Genomic DNA, 21285 nt, shown 5'->3' with positions numbered 1-21285 from the left:
AGGGAGGATTTATTCAAGTCTTTCACTGAGTTCACTAAAGAAAAACATCTACCAATGAATAAACTTATTTCGGTGTGTACTGATGGTGCTCCATGTATGGTGGGGAAAAATAGAGGATTTGTAGTGCTTCTTTGTGAACATGAAAAGAGACCTATCCTAAGTTTTCACTGCATCTACATCAGGAGGTGCTCTGTGCTCAGATGTGTGGCAAGCAGCTTGGTGAGGTGATGTTGCTGGTCATTCGGGTGGTTAATTTTATTGTTTCCCAAGCTTTAAATGGTTGCCAGTTTAAAACACTACTGCATGAAGTTGGGAATAATTATGCTGGTCTGCTTCTGCACAGCAGTGTGCGTTGGTTGTCAAGAGGGAAGGTGCTCAGTTGTTTCGTAGCTTGTCTGAGCAAAATCCGGACTTTTCTTGAAATGAAAAACGTGGAGCATCCTGAGTTAGCTACACTGAGTGGCTCCTGAAATTCTACTATCTTGTGGACATGACTGAACATTTGAACCAGCTCAATGTGAAAATGCAAGGTATTAGAAATACAGTCTTTTCCCTTCAACAAGCAGTGTTTGCATTTGAAAACAAGCAGGAACTCTTCATCACTGACATTGAAACAGGTTGTTTATTACTGTAGACAAGTCCTGCCTGGGTGAGGACAGCAGAGACACAAAGACCCAACTCTGGGGATCAGGTGCAGTGACAGAGATCCACTTTATTCAGGAAGTAATTTAGCTTATATACATAGGTTCAACCTATAGGGTGTTACAGCGTGTCCTTCATAGCCAATGGCTGAAAAGATCAGGGAGCTGTGTGGTTGGTGCTAAGTCACTTCCTTATAGCGGGCGAGCTTCCTTCTTGGGTATGCCCAGGAGGCTTCTGGGAGCTGGAGTATTCTCACAGCATTGCATCAGCCACAGCTGCTAGGAATGTGCTCTGAGCTCCACCCACATCTCCCTCTTCTCTTTTAATTAAGGCCAATTGGACTTGATGAATGGCAGCTTGCTGTTATTTTAGCTTCTGAATGCTATGCATTATGCAATGAAACCCTAGTAGAACTATAACTATAATACCTATTATACTATATGCTAATAGATTACCTGGATTAAACAATGAGGCAAGCTTCTGTAATGTTTGACTAGTTAGGAAATAGGACGGGGGTCTTAAACAGAGGATTCCTCCTAGGGGTTAGGATGTCATTTCCCTCCCATTGTGTTACAGAGACCTTCTAGGTGCCATTAAACACAGTTCCATTTTGATTGTAAAAAATGGATGTAGGTCCATGCACGCCCCCTTCCTACAAAGGTCCCAGCATCCAAACACAGAACAGATGGCTTGCCATGGGCTGCGTACTGCATATGGTTGCAAGGCACATTACACAAGTTACAACAACATGACAAATCATACAATTTCAACAATTACAGAGGTACACTTCATCAGTCTCTGAGCGCTTTGCCAAAAGCGCAAAATGTCCTCAGCCTTCTTTCTAGCCATGGGAAAAGCTTCCCGGGGCAGAGAAAGGGCCTCTAGCAAAGCCACCCCCCACCCCTATCAGGGTATTTCACATTGTCCAAAATCCATAAGTCCATCCAACAAAGGAGCCAGTGCCCAATCTGGTCATAGTCCAGGAACTCAGTCCATGCACATGGGGTGTCAGCCACCCCCCTCATCCCTGCCATCCTGGCAGGTCTTACACTGTCCCAAGGAGGAGCATGTGGCAATGGCAGTCAGCATTTCCATCTCTGCTCCGGAGAGCATGATGACATCCACTCCTATGTCCCAAAATGTCAGCGAACCCACCAGTGGCTTAGCAGGCACTCCCTGCTGTTCCAGCAGCCACTCGGCAATGCAAGCCTGGCTTCCATTCATCCTCTCGCCGCAGCTGCTGCTGTTTACCTTCTGGAGTCTGTGAATCGCAACTCCGGCCCAATTCTCCTCATCCTCCAAAGATAAACTGAAAACACCAGCTCACACTGCTGGGCTTGAGCCCCAGGCTGCTGCTGCCTGTGTCTGGGTGTCAGCAGTTACTATAGCACACATAAGCAAGAACTGAGTACCAGGGCCTGGGGGCCCATCAGGGGCAATTCTCTGGCCCTGCCAAAACCTCCACATCCCCCAGGCGATGGGGCATGCACGCTGGCTGTGAGGTCTTCTTCTGGAGTGCTGAGTACCTCTTCCCCTCAGGCATAGTCGGTGTGGAGAAGGCCAGGGCTGTGGCTTTGGATGGGTGAAGACTGAACCACTTAGTGGGTGCCCAAGAAATCCTGTCAAGCAGGTTGAAGGGTTCCTGGGATCAAAATTGGGTGAAAAACACAAGCATAACCTCTCTCTTGTGTTAGAAGAGGGTGTGATCCCTGCCACTGTGCCATAGCTGGGTTCTTCCAGCATCATTTTAGAGAGAGGGGTGGGGGAGAGAGAGAGTAAGAGATACAGAAAAATAGATAAGACAGACAGAAAGAAAAAAGACACATGGGGGCGTATGGGCTGGCTCATGGGTCTGCAGCAAGAACACATGTTGGAGAAAATGGCATCTGAGAGGCTGGGGTGGGGCATTGAGCCCCAGCAGGAAATGTGGAAGTAGCGACTTCCACTTTTTCAGGTGGCCGAGCTGATGGTGCAGTTTCTAATGTATCTAGTTTTGTTTCTGCACACTCGGCTGCAAGTCCATCATACTCCGTGGCCCAACACTTTTCTTTCTCTACAGGGGGAGGTGAATACGGAGCAAGGGGCTCCTATGAAAGAGGAGTAGCCTGTAGGACCTTAGGGACCGGCGGAGGGTCCCCAGCAGGAGCACTGGTCAAGCAGGTGTGTATTTCCAATAAGGCAGGAGTGAGGCTGAGAGGGAAGGTTTGTCCCCCATGCACCTCGGCCGAACAAACACGTCGGAGAGCTCGGGTCCAAGTATCCAGGTCCCAGAGGGGCGGGTCCTCAATCCAGGAATTGAGACCAGAGAGAATCTCCCAGTAAGTACAGAGATCCTTTTCACAAACTTTAACTTGCCTACTCTGCAATAGGGCGTGCAGGGCTTGAGCCTGTGGGGCTTGAGAGTGTGGTAGAAGGTTTCCCATTGCAGAGGGTCATTCACCCGTCCCTTGGATGCGGGTTAGGTCCCTGCCCGATGTTGGGTGCCAGTTGTGGACAAGTCCTGCTGGGGCAAGGATGATGGAGACACAAAGACCTGACTCCGGGGACTAGGTTCATTGATGCAGATCCACTTTATTCAGAAAGTATACTAGCTTATATATATACATAGGTTAGCCTATAGGGTGTTACAATGTGTTCCTCAAAGCCAATGGCTGAAAAGATCAGGGAGCTGTGTGGTTGGCGCTAAATCACTTCCTTAAAATGGGCAAGCTCCCTTCCTGGGTATGCCCAGGAGGGTTCTGGGAGCTGGAGTATTCTCACAGCATTGCATCAGCCACAGCTGCTAGGAATGCAGTCTGCACTCCACCCACAACTACACTTTGAAAAACTGGGAGAGTTTAAAGATGCACGCACAGCAAGGGACCCTGCTCAACATCTTGATCTCCAGCAGCTAGTGGGCTTCACATCTCATCTCCTGCAATCATTCAAAGCATGCTTTGGAGAATTTTGTGAGTGCACTCATCTTTTTAAGTTTTTCAACCATCCACACGAGTGTGCAGTGGACAGCGTTGACCTGAGTTACATCCCCGGTGTCTCCGTCAGAGATTTTTAGCTACAAGCTGCTGACCTGAGGCCTCAGATGAGTGGGTGAGTAAGTTTAAGTCACTGAATGAAGATTTGGAAAGACTTGCATGACAGCAAGCAGAGTTGACAAGCAAACACAAGTGGGGAGAAATAAAAAAACTTCAACCCGCGAACCAGCTGACTGTCAAAACTTGGAACGGGCTTCCTGTCACATACCACACACTGCAGCGTGTGAGTATTGCTGTACTGACAATGTTTGGCTCTACATATGCATGTGAGCAGTCTTTCTCACATCTAAAGAATGTTAAGACCAACCTATGATGATCACATTTAATGAATGGAAGTCTCAGTGCCTGCATGAAGCTTAACCTTACCACGTATCAACCAGACTACAAAGCCATCAGCACAACCATGCAGCACCAGAAGTCGCATTAATGGTAAGAAGTACTTTATTCATCATTGGTTAGCAACAGCATAACAACATTATTAAAAAGAACTCAGAGACTTAATGTACTTTAAAGTGTTGGTCTTACGTAAAATGTACACATTTACTTGTATTTAGTGTTAAACATGTTGTATGGCTTTCATGGAATTCCATTTTAACATATGTGGCGTTCATGGCTCTCTCAGCCAAAAAGGTTCCCAACCCTTGCTCTAAGGATTTCAGTATATTATATATTTTACAGGTTAAGAATGTCCCTTTATTATTTGCTTGTCATTTGCACATTTAAAATAAATCCCCTATTTTATATTTGTATTTCAACTGCTTTTGTTAGCTGCCACTTTACCTTTTACTCTAGACTAAAATTGATATTGCCACCCCCCCACAGAGCATAACATAGCTTTACTAGTATTAATACATAATTAAGAGACTGAATTTAGTGTTTTCTGGCTTTCTAAGATTGGATCTTTAAAATATAAATTTAGTTATGAGGCTCTGGTCCTTAGTGGAAATACCAGTGACAACCCAGTCAGTTTCTGGTAGTTAAGTTTCAAATAAGAGTGGGATTTCTTTGTTGGGTTCTGGGCAATTTTTCTGCTGCCAATCAAAAAGCTTCCCTTATATATACCTTTTGTCAAACTTATCTAAAGACAAACTGTTGATTGACAATATAAGATTTGATTCATCAATATGATGCCAGGTCCATGTACAAATAATAAGAAATTTGATTAGTAACATTAGAATGGTAGAATACTAACATTTGAATATTTTAATTTATACATAACTAAAGTCATATATACACACTTCTTACCTAATGCTGAGAATATTTTGGCCTTTTAAATAGAATGTGTTAATGATGAGGATTGAAGCTTTGTGACAAAAATTAATAAAGATAATGGAATGACTTGAATTTATAAGGGGAGGATTGAGTAATTAAACTTAGCACAATTGTGGTGATGTTAAAGATGATACATTAATGAGACTTCATCATAATAAGGTCCTGACACCCCTCCCACAAAGCTCATGTTTCATAATTATATAACCACACCCACTTTAGAGATAAAGAGATACAGAAGAGAGTCTGAGCTACATAGCCTCTTCCATAGGAATACCATTTTTTTTCTTTTTTTTTTTTTTTTTTGTATTTTTCTGAAGCTGGAAATGGGGAGAGACAGTCAGACAGACTCCCGCATGCACCCGACCGGGATCCACCTGGCACGCCCACCAGGGGCGATGCTCTGCCCCTCCGGGGAGTCGCTCTGCTGTGACCAGAGCCACTCTAGCGCCTGGGGCAGAGGCCAAGGAGCCATCCCCAGCGCCCGGGCCATCTTTGCTCCAATGGAGCCTTGGCTGTGGGAGGGGAAGAGAGAGACAGAGAGGAAGGAGGGGGGTGGAGAAGCAAATGGGTGCTTCTCCTATGTGCCCTGGCCGGGAATCGAACCCAGGTCCCCCGCACGCCAGGCCGATGCTCTACCGCTGAGCCAACCGGCCAGGGCCAGGAATACCTTTTATTCCACCACAATGTGAGGACCAGAATGACCCATAGTGAAGATTTAGCTTTTTGTTTTTAATGAGCATGTAGTTTATTTCTGCAACTCAACTTTTGAAGTTCCATCTACTATATACATGTAGTGAAGAGTCATTGATGCAGTCAGTAGTACTCTAATCAAAATAAAACTTCTGTTCATGGGAGACCTCAAGTGGCTGCAATAGTATGCACCTACCCAGTTATAACAATTTAGTGTATTGGCAGGATCCATGAGTATATTGTTAAACTTTTTTCTCTACCCTCTTACTTGCTGCATAGAACACACGAGGGAAAAACAACATTCAGCACTATCTGTATATAATCCCTTTAGCCCAGATTTTCATGAGAACCTAGAAAATAAATAGTGATATTTCCAAGTTTCCATATACACTTTGAGACACGTTTTCTATAATATAAGCGAATACATCAATGATGACACTTGTAAAGTGGTGTAATTTAGAGGCAATAATAGCTAAACTTTATTTTGTATTTTATAGGGCTTTTAATCCTATTTTAATTTGATAGTCTCTAAACTTGGTTTCTAATATTACTAAAAATTTATTTGCTTTTTAAATCAGTTTTTAAAATCTATGGATTTATGGAATTTGAAAAAACACAATTCTTATTCAGTCTTTGCTTGCTAATAAATATCAACAAAATATTGTTAAGCAATTTTGTCTCTTTCCTAGAATTCTCATTTTATTAAATTTTAAATAATAATCATACACTTTGAGCAAGTCAAATTGATGCTTTTGCAAAATAATATATATATATGATTCAGACAAGTATGAATTAAGTGTATCTTCTGAAGTTCATTTGCCACAAAATATTTGTGTGCTGTCGTCCATGTTTTTAACATGTTTACTGTACAATTTTACAATTTTCCTCCATAAAACAATTCATTTTAATGTATCAATACCTTTCTCTTAAAAACAAAAGCAATCCACAAGATCTTCTGCAGAAGCATTGCACCCATATTATCAATAAATCTCTGAATATATTTGACCATATATTTCATTGATTTGACTTAATCTACTCATTTTTTATTAGAAATTAATCATGAATTATATTGGCTATATTATATATTTACATTCTGTAGTATATAGCAATTTAAGTAATTAAGCTTACCCATAACTATGATAGAAATAATGAAATAATTCTGTGCAATACCATGTTATATGTATACTGTTAACAGAAACCCCCAAAGTCATTTTGCTATATCACAAAGTTTTATATATACCCAGTGAGTCAGCTCTATTTTAATTTTTTTTCTGGTCCTGTCCCATGAATCTATGGGGCTGGACTGGAGAGAGAGTCAAATTAGAGCTGTCACCCTGGACTCAGCAAACTGTGACTCTTCAGTTCCAGGACTTTCCTACGGCATGTGTATCATGCCTGGGGTCTTCTTCCCTTCAGTGCATTTTTCTCAAGGACGCTCTTAAGTCCCTCTTAAGAAAAGACTTCTACTAAGTCTTCTCCTATAATCTCAGCTACCTTTAGGTACCAGATAAGCTTAAGCTAAGCTTTGTTTGTTATTTATCCGTGAGGAAAACCATCTTAAGTTCCTGAGCTCTATTTTAGAATGAAGTTGTAGTATTGCTTGATTCTAAATGCCTCTCTGTTGTTTTCAAAGAAGTATATTTTTAAATACAGTATAAAAGATTATATTAAACATCAATACTACAATACGTTTGTTTAACAAATGTTCTTTGAACATTACTATGCACCTGGCAACGTCCCATCTCTAGGGACCTAAAGAGAAAAGAGGCCCCTAAACTGGTGGATCTTATATTCTACTATAGCAGGCACATTCCTGTTCCCCAAAACACTCTTTTTCACAGGCTCTTCCAATCAGATATTCAATCACTATAGTCTGTGCAAAAACTCGCTGCTGACGTTAATCAATTTCTTAACAGTTTCTCTCAAGTAGGAAAGCCAACTTCAGACTTTACTTTGGAGAACCTAAGCAAAATAAAAATGTATAAAAACTACACCAACAACAAAAGTTTCTGAAACAATCACCATTTGTATAAAGAGAAGCCATACCAAATCTTTTTGAATTCCAGAGTAACAGATTTAAATTTTCATTCAATGACAACCAAAATCTCATATGTCAAAGCATCACTAAATAAAATCCCTAGATACATATTAACCTGAATTTGCAAAATAACATTATAGTGGAATGACATTTAGATCCATTTTATACATATCTTTAATATTTCAAAAAAGAATGTAAGAACGGTATTAGCCTACTAAATTGTAGATGATGGATCAGCAGTCTTGTTCCCACTTGCCACGTCTTATGAATCTTCTGCTCTCTGACAGCTTATATTTTGCAAGGGTTGGTTATGAATTTCTCTAAAGCAACTGAGCTGTCTAATCCAAAAATGTTCTTCTGCCCTTTCTTCCCTATGATGAAGTATCTCTCTTTCTCCTAGGCCTCTTTTGAAATTTCTGAATTTTTCCTATGTTTTCCCCTGTTCTTTCTTTCACTTATGTGAGAGTGGAAGAACTAGTTATGAAAAAAATTTCATGTTTCATGAAGGTCAAAGGACACTTTGTTAATTATGATGCAACATTTCTAGCCTAAAGACACTAACCCATGTGTTGCCAAGAAACCAACCTCTCCAAACTTATTAGTACTTTCTTATGGTTTGCTAAGCAGATAGATGTCAAAAAAAATATTGAGTTAGAAAACATATGTTTAAAAAATGTACACATTATTTTATTGTCCAAGAGCAACATATAAACACATATATTTATCCAAATAAGTTGGAAAAAGCAATTTAGCTCTAAAATGTATTTTTAAAATATACAATGAAGGTAATTCTATTATTATATAGAAAAAAATACAAGAAAGGGAAACAGTGGTAATATACTAAATAATTAATATGTGCCACACACTTTACATGCAGTATGTATTTTATTCCTCAATATATATTTATATCAAATATAACATATAATGTATACATGATAAAAAATAAAAATTCAAACAGGTACTATATCTCATTAAATTTCCTAGAGTCAGCATGTGGTAAAGGCTCCAAACTCCTCTCTTGCCTCACGTTGCCACCTTTGTCATGAACTGTCTACTTATCACCGTGGTAGAGTCTACACTGGTCCAGAGCAATGGAAAAGAAAAACACACAACAGGCCCAATCCTGCACATAAATTTTAAGAGAAATAAAAATTCTTCATATGAAATTTGAGAAAAGAAACAGTCATTTCCCTTCCAAGAAAGTGCTGCTGGCCTCAAACTGCATGAGAGGACCCGAAGAACAAGGAGGTCGGCCAGCAGAGACAGGAGAAACAGGTGTGGGGGCAGCTGGCTGACGCTGTGTTAAGCAAAGTCATTTTTCATATTTGGGAGTTTACCAAAAGACATGAAACATGGTCTCTTGAACCACATCTAGACCCACGCTAGAATTTATGAAACATTCACAAATTTTTTTCAAATGTTAGCTAGCAGCGATAGTTCCAGAAACCATACTTCTACTTTCAAAAAGAGTGCTAAGGCTTAGAATGTAAAAACTGCAAAATCCCACCAGCAACAAACGAAGGAAACAACACACTCTATTAAATTGAAGTGTTGAAGATCTTCCAGTAGGAAGATCGTCCCAGAGTTTTCAAAAAATGAGCTCCAGAACTCCTCACTGCTGAATTCTTAAACCGCATGCCGCTGGACTCTGAGCCACACTGTAAAATCTAAGAACTAAAATATGTTTTAATATGCAAATAAAAATATGCAGAAATACACATGCAGCTAAACTCATGTAGACTTATAAAAGGTAATGCTAACAAATTCATGTCAAAAGTGCTTACCTCTTACCTAAAAGCCCTCAAATAAATAAATAAAAGAGAGAGAGAGAGAGAGAGAAACCTTTAAAAAGTTAGATGCCGGTTCCCAAGTACCCAGCCAGTTATTAGATTTATAAATCAGATAAGCATGTTTGGCAAGGCAGCTGCTTCTTATTCTGAAAATTCTGCAAATGCCACTTTGAAGGAGAGATTTCAATTTTTTGAGCATTTAATTAATTGTAAAGGCTACCCATGCTTTTTAAAAATAATACTTTAAATTATATTATACAGTGAGTGTGTCAATATGCCAAGTGGTACCCTTTGGTCTCATTTTCCAATCAACTGTCATGGGAGCTACATTAATGACTCTGCTCATAAAAAAGGCTCCTTTATGTCTGATAGAGTATTATTACTATGAATGAAGAGATTCCTTAAGTAGTTAAAGCTGTCCACAGATCTGCTAAGTGCCTATAAAATGTGCTCTAGTCATTGCTTTTCTTGTGTTGCTGCACTTGTTGTTGTTTTTACAGTGGATGTTTTAATTGCTGTTCACTGAAAAATAAAGTTCTTACAAACCAAAAGCCTTAAAGTAAGAGAACAAACTGAAGTTGAGGATGAACTTAGGCTTTTTTGTGAATTTTACTCATTTCTCCCACTATTTATTTATTTATTTATTTATTTATTTATTTATTGAAATGGCTCTGTAGCTCAGCAAGGGGAAAACAAAAGGAATGAAAATTCATTTAAATACTCTCTTCTATTTATGTTAACATTTCATCATATGCTGTTCAACAATTTACTAAATGTTTATTATGCAGTGTTGCATTCTCAAGAGAATAAATAACTTTCTGTCAGCACTTCTTTTATGAAATCCTATTTTGGTTGTGGATTTTAAAAATTCATAATAAACATTTCCTTCAGGAAGAAGCCAAGAAAGGCAATGCTTTGACATTGTTGATAAGTGAGCTTGTAACTAAAAATTGGAAAACAAACACAGCATAAATATTCACTGTGTGTATGTAGGGAGAGAAGGAGAGGAGAGAGGGAGAAAGGGTGAAAACAGTGTGAAGGCGGGAAAGAAGAAGAGAGTCAGAGACAGACAGAAATTGGGAAAGAGAGAAAGAATGAGATGTTTAATTCCTGCATCTTAGCATCTTATGGATAAAACAAAAAACAGACCTTTCCTAGAGTTTCAGTGTTAACATTCTCAGTTATCTCACCGGTCATACTTGCAAAATAGAAATGGAAAAATTAAAGAATGGAGCATCCTGGCGTGATTTCAGTGGTTAGAGCACCATCGTGTACTACAGAGGTTGCCAGTTTGATCCCAGGTCAGGGCACATATAGGAACAGAGTCATGTTCCTGTCTCTCTCTCTCTCTCTCTCCCCCTTTCTCTCTCGCTAAAATCAATAAATAAAAAATTAAACAAAAAACAGAGAATAGACTAGACAGAGTCCAAGTTACTCTTATCTATAAGTTTCTATTATTTTATTATTTGAAGAAAAAATAAAATGGGTAATAAAAGTCAGATAATGTCAAAAGATGAAGAATGACAATTTCTAGTACTTATATACACATATATACATATATTTATACCTACATATACATATATACACACACACATCCTACCACATTTGGCTTATGGAGGGATAGCTATATATACCTGAAAGTCACCACTTCTCAGCCATAGACTAAAAACAGAATTGAAAGCAATCTGAAATCTTTGTCTGCATGTCTTAGTTATTAGTTTTTTTTTTTTAAGTAATGAGAACATGCATTGGTTGAATATTATTTGCAAAACACTATTATAAGCCTTTTATTTATTTAATATTTTTAACAATCTTGTAAGTTAAGTCTATTCTAACAGCATCCCATTTTTCAAATAGAAAATTGTTTGGTTTGTTTTCATTTTTGTTGTCTTTACTGGGGTGACGATGGTAAACAAAATTATGTGAGCTTCAGGGGCACGATTCTATAACACATCATCTGTACACTGTATTGTGTGTTGACCGCCCCAAGTCTCCTTGCATCACCATTTATCTCCCCAGTACCCTCCTCCACCTTCCCCTGGCAAATACCACGCTGTTGTTTGTGTCCCTGAGTTTTTTTCTGTTTTGCTCAATCCTTCCACTGCCCCATGCAGCCTCCCAACCCCCACAACAGCTGTAAGCCTGCTTTCCACAAACCTATCTCTATTTTGCTTATTAGTTCATTTTGCTCATATTAGATTCCACATAGGAGTGAAATCATATAGTCAAATGGGAAAAATGAGAAATAGAGCCGCTAGTAACTTACCAAGGTCACTATGCTTCCAAGAGGCAGAACTCGCTTCCCAATCAATAGTCAGGGTCAAGTGTATCCCCCACACCAGTCTGACTTGACCTCTTCAAAGAGGAGTGAGAACAAAGATCTCACAAATGCAGGTTTTAATATCTGACCAAAACTGAAATGAAGAACAAAGTTTTTCTGTCTATATAAAATACTTTGTGAATGGAAAATTTAGAAAAACATACACCAAAAAATAAATATTTTCTATAATTTCATGACCCAGATATAATAGTTAATATTTTGGTGGATATACTTAACTTTAACTTATCAATATAGTATTTCCTAATGTTATTAAATTTTAATTGCTTGCATGTTTTTGAATAATTCACTTAATTGTATCATAATTTATTTAACAATTGCCATTTTTCCAACATAGAAACAGAGCTTGTTTATTCAATCCTAGGATCCTCATTGAACATCTTTAAATAATTAAATTAATTAATCTATTTGTATTACTTCTATATGTAGTGTAACAAATTACCAGAATTTTAATGGCTAAAAATAGCACACATTTATTCTATAGCAGTTTCTATTGGTCAGGGAACAGACACTGCTTAATGGGGTTCTCTGCTGTGTCTCACAGGCTGCAGTCAAGGTGTCAGCCAAGCTGTTTTCTCATCTGGAGGCTCAACTGGGAGAGAAATTTATATTCATTTCCTCACTGCTGCAGAACAGAGGTTTTCAGTTTCTTGCTGGCTGTGGACCAGAGATTATCCTCTGCCACAAGATGTCATCTGTCATTCCCTCCCATGTGGCCCTTGCATAGGCGATTCACAAGTTATTAGCTTCTTCAAGGCCAGAGAGTGAGAGCGAGAGCTGGCAAGAATGGTTTTATGTGATGTTACATAATCATGGGACTGCCTTGCCATTATCTTCACCATATAATTAATATAATATAATATAATATAATATAATATAATATAATATAATATAATATAATATAATATAATAAACATGAAATTTACATCTACCACCTTTTGATATAATATAATCATGAGGGTAACACCCATCACTTCTGCCATATTCTATTGGTTAGAAGCGAGTCACAGGTCCCACTCACACTAAAGGGAGGAACTGGATTGCTGAAAGGCATGAACATCAGAAAGTGGGACCCCTGTTCCCCAATACGGTTGTCTTCACTCTTCCCTAGAACTTTCTTAGTATTTAGAGCTGTCCAAGTAAAAACATCACAATGATAAATCTTTTCTGGCAATGACAGCCTTTGACTTAGTGACCTTCAATTTGAAACTCAAACACTAGTTAACGTCCTTGTTCAAGATACCTTGATATACATGGCAAGTCTCTAGGGCCTTTAGTGAGTGGTCCCCTCGTTCTCTCTTGGTTTCACTAATTCTGAAGACTACAGAGTTTTGCAGTGCTTTCAGGACTGCCCCAAGTTAGTTTCATGTGGAATGTTCAATTTCAGTCAGACTTCACAAATACATTTTCAAAATCTGGTGAAAATCTATCTACTTTTTTTGTATTTGTAACAAGTACCCAGATTGTAAATCTATGTTGTTTAAAGACATATGTGACTAACATTACTTTTTTTCCCAGTTAAATTTCTCCATACCATCTGTTAAATAGTTCATACATTTATCATTTATTTATTCACTTAGCCATTCCTTTCCTTAATAAATGCTCCTGAGTTACCTATTCTGGTTCAGCCACTTTGCCAGAAGTTGAGAATATAACGGTGTACAAGATATGATTCCTGCCTCAAAAAGGTGAAAATACATTGCAGAAAAACTGGAAATAAAACCTCACTAAACAACTGAAATAATAATAAGCTATGTAGTAATAAGAGAGTTGACATAAACTAACAAGGATGCTGAGTCAGAGAATAAGATGAGGTTTATTTCATTAGTGCATCCCAAGCAAAGGGGCTTAGGTTGTAATCGTCTGGCTGTCTGCACTAAAGACTTTTCAATCCAGATGTTCAGAAAGCTAAACTTAAACTAGCTAGGCAAGAAGCCATAGTCTTTCTTTATGCACCCTAACCAGCACATGGGCATGCGTGCTCTTAAAACATAAGGCGGCCCTGGCCAGGTAGCTCAGTTGGTTAGAGCGTCGTCCCAGTATGCCAAGGTTGTGGATCCTGGATTAGGGCACATCCAAGAATAAACCAATAATTGCACAAACAAGTGGAAAACCAAATTGATGTTTCTCTCTATATATTCTTTTCTCTCTAAAATCAATCAATTAACAAAAAAAGGCTAATCTGGACTCAGTGTACTAGAAAAAATTAGATTACACAGCTGTTTCTCTTGCCATCTCTCTCTTAGGTACATGATTTTCTTATATGCAGAGACTTGCAGAAAACAGTGGGTGTTTATACAAGCTCTTCAGATCACCACTGACCTGCCTGATCTCTGTTGGGGCTGCACTGCTGTCCACTCTGAGGAGGGAGTGGGTGTGCCGAAGGAGGTCACAGTCAGTGCTCCTGAGTTAACAAAGACATACCCGTCCCAATCATCTCACCACTTGTGCTGGTGAAGGAACTTCCGGCTTTGCTTAATAAGCTCTTTAAAATCAGAAGTGCTTAAATTCTGGCAAGACTTAAGGCCAAGAAATAATAGGAATTGTCATCTGGGCAAATCATCCCTTAACAGAAATCCTATATCTTTCTTCATTTTTGTGCAAGAGAGAACTTCATGGGTTTTTGATCACCACTTCCCTCTCAATATATGCATTTTAAACTGGCACATCATATTCCAAAGCACAATAGAAAAAATGTTATTTAATGATCTGGTGTTATTGTTCAAAATATAATCACAAAATAATCTTTAATAATTCTATTTTATAGACTCATATGTAGACTTAATATGATATAAGCAGTAAAAATATGTAGAAAATCTGAGTACTTTTTAAGAGAATTTTGTCCCATTACAAGCCCACACATTAATTTGGAAAGAAATGTTATCTTTCCATTATCCAGGCTTTGCATTTAGACACATGGTATAACTCTCTGTTTACCTAAATATTTCATCTCTCTCAGTAAAGTTTAATATACTTCTCCCTATAGGTCTTACCCGTTTTCTTGTCAGGGTTATTTTTAAATAATATATGAGTTTTTTGTTGTTGCTGCTGTTGAGTATAAACAGTAGTTCCTATTATATCTTCAGCAGCTACCATTGATTTGAAAAGCAATTGATTTTTCCACACTTATCATATATTTGACCATTATTAACTTCATAATATTTTGACAGTCACTTGAATAAAAACAACACTCACAAAAGATGTGTCAAAGATCCTTAAGACTAGTTTAGATCTCCATTTTTACTAACTAGTTAGTTCAGTGAGTATTTTATTTATTTCTAAGTAATATTACTTTGAGTGTTCAGGAATCTAGACTACTCAATTTCAATACTGAGTACAGAGATTTTATTTTTGATTTCTCATAAGAATAAATTTTGTGTACGTCCCACAAGATTTTGAACATCTTTCTTTTATTCTTTTTGTTCTGTCTTTTGCTACATGCTATAGTTCTTTATGTTTTTATAGTTTTAGAGATATAAAGAATAAACAATTTAAAATTTAAGAAAATGTACTTCTACCTATGTAAAACCAAAGTGCCTCTTTTGATTTCTTCCTGCCACCTTCTCTTCTTCTTATCTAGATCACTATAATTTAATGACAAAATATTATTTTTAAAATATTTATATAAAATTAACACTTATAACAATTATTTAGGCTCAACAAAATGTTTAATTGACAAGTCATTTTATAGAATAATTCCTTATTTGGGGCTTTCAAATTTTTTCTCTTGATATCAAGAAGACACTGTTCTATATAATTTTTCAAGTCTTTACATAGTTGAGGGTATTTTTGCACAAGAAATGAGAGTATAGAGCAAACAACCATTTGCCTGCAATAAAGAAAAGATTCTAGAAATAAACTTTTGACAAAATTTATTAAGTATTTATAAATCTACATTCAGAATTGTACAGTGTGTAGTGTATTTTAAATGGTTAGGCTTAACTGAGTTAAGTATAAACATTTAAGAATAGACAGAAGCAAAGTTCTTTCAAATGCTCCATGTTGTACAAAATCCATAAAGATCTAGGAATCCACTATTCTATGATGAACAAATAAAACATTTAACTGACTCCAGTCTTCCCCTCATGTTCTTTTGAGTAAAACATCTGTGGTTTCATCTGCTAAATCTTTGCTCAGGGTTATAGGTGAATAGAGACTTTCTTCTTTTTGTGCTTAAACATCTTCAGAACCTTAAAGGCCATTTGTGCCCTAAAGTTAGGTCACCCACAAGTAAAGACTTTCCTGCCATGTAGCTCCACCCTCTGCTGAGGTACATAATGCCACACTTTGATTCCTCTCTGACTTTGTTCCCTTGGTCTTTGGTATATGGCTCTGCCTCTATGATTTAGGCCACCCGGGAATTTGTCATGGGTAGAGTCTATAAAACTGTGATTCCCACTTTTCTCAACAATTACGCCCTGAAAGAGGTCAAAATGAATATTCCAGGGCCTTATGCATACTGCCTGCCTACAGCTTAAGTCATGTAATTCCCAGATATTACACTTTTGCAGAACAGCACTTCTTTGGGGAATATTCAAAGTTATTATTTTTCTACTTTCTTAGCACAAAAAGCAATCTAGAGAGGTAACTTTCCTTTCATTTCACCGCTATGTCTGTTTTGGCTTACTTTGCAGTTATAAAGAGAGAAAGTATTTTTTAAAATATATCTTTGATAATATGACTAATCTGTAGTGTAAGCCCCTGCTATGGTTCAAAAATGCAATTTGTAGAAGGAATGAAGAGGGTGACTTCTTTCTTTCTCAAAGGATAATTTCTTTTGTATTTTCTCCTTTCCTCTCCTCTCTGTGTTACTACTTTTTATGGATCCTGGGTAGGCTCCCATTTGGGAGACTTAGGTTTTGGAAAGTAGGATAAAAAAATAAGGAGCCATGATATGAGCAGCTTAAGTGAGTTCTATTGTAGGGATTAGATTGAAATTGCCTGATTAAATATGGAACACCTAATTAAATTTGATTTCAGATAAGCAATGAATAATTTTTTAATATAAGTATATCCCAAATATTATAAAATATTACACTAAAAAATTATTCCTTTTTAATTCAAAATTTAAATGTGTTTTATTCTGTTTTTACTTGCTACAACCACCAACTTTAGATTAGACTAGAGAGCAAGAGTGACATGTTGTTTATCCTAGATTATAATGGTAAAAAATATTAGAGAGACTTAGAAGCCATTTTGAAACCAGATAAAAATGGCATACTTGCATTTTTATTGATTTTAATTTATTGTGTTTATATAGATTCTAGTGTCACCCTGAATGCATTCCTCCTCCCCTGTATTCCCCTCAACATCTCTCTTGTCCCCCCTCACTACAGAACCCTCCCCCTTCCCTTCAGATTTATCCCTTTTAAATGCACACGGGGTCTGGAGAAGTGGAAAGAGGAAGGAAGGGTGATTTAAAATAGGCTTGTTGAGCCCTGGCTGGTTGTCAGAGTGTTGACTCCACATGTAGAAGTCCCAGTTTCCATTTCTGGTTAGGGCACACAGGAAGAGCACTCATCTGCTTCTCTACCCCTGACCCTATCTCTCTCTCTTTCTCTCTCTCTCTTTCTCCTCCTCGCCCACAGCCATAGCTCAAATGGTTCAAGCAAAGTTGGCCCTGGGCCTGAGGATGGCTCCATGACCTTGCCTCAGGCGCTAAAATAGCTTGGCTGCCAAGCAACAGAGCAGCGGCCCAGACAGGCAGGGCATCGCCTGACAGTGTGGATCCTGGTCGGGAGGCATGCAGGACTCTTTCTCTGCCTCCCTTCTCCCACTGAATAAAAAACAAAAACAAACAAACAAACAAAAAACAACAGACTTGTTGAGACTTGAGAGATTAGAATTCATATCCCTAATTTCACTTTAAGAAATCAATCTTCTCCAGGAAGAGATACAAATGGCCAACAGATATATGAAAAGATGCTCAGCTTCATTAGTTATTAGGGAAATGCAAATCAAAACTACAATGAGATACCACCTCACCCCTGTTAGATTAGCTATGATCAACAAGACGGGTAATAGCAAATGTTGGAGAGGATGTGGAGAAAAAGGAACCCTCATTCACTGTTGGTGGGACTGTAAAGTAGTACAACCATTATGGAGGAAAGTATGGTGGTTCCTCAAAAAACTGCAAATAGATCTACCTTATGACCCAGCAATCCCTCTACTGGGTATATACCCCAAAACCTCAGAAACATTGATACGTGAAGACACATGTAGCCCCATGTTCATTGCAGCACTGTTCACAGTGGCCAAGACATGGAAACAACCAAAAAGCCCTTCAATAGAAGACTGGATAAAGAAGATGTGGCACATATACACTATGGAATACTACTCAGCCATAAGAAACGATGACATCAGATCATTTACAGCAAAATGGTGGGATCTTGATAACATTATAAGGAGTGAAATAAGTAAATCAGAAAAAAACAAGAACTACATGATTCCATACATTGGTGGAACATAAAAATGAGACTAAGAGACATGGACAAGAGTGTGGTGGTTACCAGGGGTGGGGGGAGGGAGGACAGGGGGAGAGTTAGGGGGAGGGGGAGGGGCACAGAGAACTAGATAGAGGGTGGCGAAGGACAATCTGACTTTGGGCGAGGGGTATGCAACATAATTTAATGACAAAATAACCTAGACATGTTTTCTTTGAATATATGTACCCTGATTTATTAATGTCATCCCATTACCATTAATAAAAATTTATTTAAAAAAAAAAAAAAGAATTAAAAAAAAAAAAAAAAAGAAATCAATCTTCTCAATGAAAGGGATTAATAATAAAAATGATTGGTTATCACACAACCCCCACAAGCCTCAGAATATGACCTGTAGTGTGTGCTGACATAATTTTGGTATAAGTATAAACATTTTTTTGTTAATTTTAAAGGGAATATATTAGAAAAGAAGAGGAATATATTAGAAAAAGAAGACGAAGTTGTGGCATTCCATCTCTTCTTTCCTGAATGTCTCCTATCTCACCCTCTTTACCTAGATAATTTCGTATCTCTCAGGTCTCAGATCATGTGCTGTAGAGCAGTGATCCCCAACCCCCGGGCTGTGGATCGGTACCCGTCTGTGGGCCATTTGGTACCGGTCCACAGAGAAAGAATGAATAACTTACATTATTTCCGTTTTATTTATATTTAAGTCTGCACAATGTTTTATTTTTAAAAAATGACCAGATTCCCTCTGTTACATCCTTCTAAGACTCACTCTTGACGCTTGTCTTGGTCACGTGATACATTTATCCATCCCACCCTAAAGGCCGGTCCGTGAAAATATTTTCTGACATTAAACCAGTCCGTGGCCCAAAAAAGGTTGGGGACCACTGCTGTAGAGAGCCTTCTCCTAACTACCTTCATCTCCTATTGATGTGTCTCTCCCTCCCTAAAGTGGGAATTCCTTAAGGACAAGGAGCGTTCCTTATTCATCTCAGTATTGTAAGAATCTAGCAACTGACAAAGTTCAAGCAAGTGATATTTATTGATTAAATAAAGAGGTGAAATCTGTAATAAAACTGCATGAAATAGGAATTAATGAATAGATTTTGAAGTAAGGAGAGCCTCTTGAAAGAATTCTAAAATGTACAATTACAAATCATTAAAATAATATCAGAAAATCATTCAATGAAGGTAAGACTTAGCTTCGTCAGGTGGCTATCACAGAGTGGGGAGGGGCGGGCCTTGTGCTCCATAGCCCAGGCCACCGTCTGGGTTGTCTGGTGGCCATGGTGGCCAAGCAGATACTGCTGCTCTGGAAGGTGGTGGTCATAGGTGGTGAGGGGATCAACATTTCTGGCAGGTTTTACAGAAAGAAGTTGAAGTACCTGGCCTTCATCCGGAATTGGATGAACATCACCCCATACCGCGGCCTTTCCCACTCGAAGCCCCCAGCCACATCTTTTGGCGGAGCCGGCGAGGCATGCTGCTACGTGGGGCCAGGCCGCCTCAGGCCGCCTCAATGTCCCTTTGATGGGACCCCACACCCTGTGACAAGAAAAAGCAATGGTGGTTTCTGCGGCCCTCACGGCTCTACGTCTGAGGCCAATACGGATGTCCAACTAGCTAGGGTGCCTGGCTCATTAGGTTAGCAGGCATGACCACTCTGGAGGAGAAGAGGAAGGAGAAAGCCAAGATCCGTCACTCAAAGGCAGGGCAGTGTTTCTCATGAGGCTAGGAGAGAGGGCGAAGAATGTAGGGAGAAAATTGACAGAGGCCCTCAAGATTCATGGACTCCTGGTCTGAGCCCAATAAAATTGACTATTTCCTTAAAAAAAAAAAAAAAGTAAGACCAAAAAAGACTCAGATCATAAAAACTTCAAGTTTTTGAGCTCCGCACTGAAAAAAACAATTTAGTATTTTAAACTGAGTAATGTGCACAAGTTTCAATGTGGACATTCCACTCACTGTCATCTTGCCCAGTCCTCTTTCTTTGGAACGTATTATATTCAACACAGAAAAATAGTTCTCAAATGAGCTTCTCTTATTAACTAATTAAAAAAACTATTAACTAATCAGTAGAAGAGAAGATATTTAAACTCTATGCTGCTGCATGGTTAGGTTTCACTTAAATTTGAATAATTAGCCAGTGGTAACTTAAAGTGCCACTACATGTTAGAAAAGCAAACTTTAAAATAAAAATCTTAAAAAGCATTTATACTATTTAACTCAGAAATTCCACTTCTATAAATTAATTCAAGTATGCAAACTATTTTATCTAAAAATAAATATCAATTCATCATATATTGCAACATAGTTCAGGAAACTTAGCTAATCAGCAAGCAGAAAAATACATCTATGTTCAATTGGATTTAGCTCTTTAAAATAATGTCTAGAAAAACATTACACATGATACAATATATAGAGGATGTTATATTGAGTGGGACACTTGAAACCGTGTCAACACAATAAATTAAAAAATAAAAATTTAAAGAAGCAAAAAGCTAAGGGGGCCCTGGCCGGTTGTCTTAGCGGTAGAGCATCAACCCGGTGTGTGAAAATTCTGGATTTGATTCCCAGTCAGGGCACATAGGAGAAGTGCCCATTCTGCTTCTCCACCCTTCCCTCTCTCCTTTCTCCCTATTTCTCTCTTCCCCTCCTGCAGCCAAGTCTCTGTTGGAGCAAAGTTGGCCCGGGCACTGAGGATGGCTTTATGGCCTCTGCCTCAGGTGCTAGAATGGCTCCGGCCACAACCGAGCAATGCCCCAGATGAGCAGAGCATCGCTCCCTGGTGGACATGCTGGGTGGATCCCAGTCGGGCGCATGTGGGAGTCTGTCTGCCTGCCTCTCTGCTTCTAACTTCGGAAACACACACACACACACACACACACACACACACGAAGCAAAAAGCTAAAAGGAAAAAAATAAATTACATATGTAACTATTTATAGTACATAATTTAAAAATACAAAATAAAACCATACAAAAAAAGGGCCAGGAAAAATAGAGTAAATAGGACAAAATGATAAAAAAAAAA

The 21285-nt window shown here is 38.4% G+C and overlaps 1 pseudogene; it reads left to right on the top strand.

Annotated features, from left to right (window-relative positions):
- The first annotated feature begins 2855 nt into the window (after positions 1-2855).
- Positions 2856-20054, top strand: LOC136404196 (large ribosomal subunit protein uL13-like; annotated as a pseudogene).
- Positions 20055-21285: the final 1231 nt, after the last annotated feature.

The sequence above is a fragment of the Saccopteryx leptura genome, chromosome 4 (genome assembly GCF_036850995.1).
Source record: "Saccopteryx leptura isolate mSacLep1 chromosome 4, mSacLep1_pri_phased_curated, whole genome shotgun sequence".
Lineage (NCBI taxonomy): Eukaryota > Metazoa > Chordata > Mammalia > Chiroptera > Emballonuridae > Saccopteryx > Saccopteryx leptura.
Note: the sequence above shows the minus strand (reverse complement) of the source record. Positions and strands in the feature narration are given on the sequence as shown.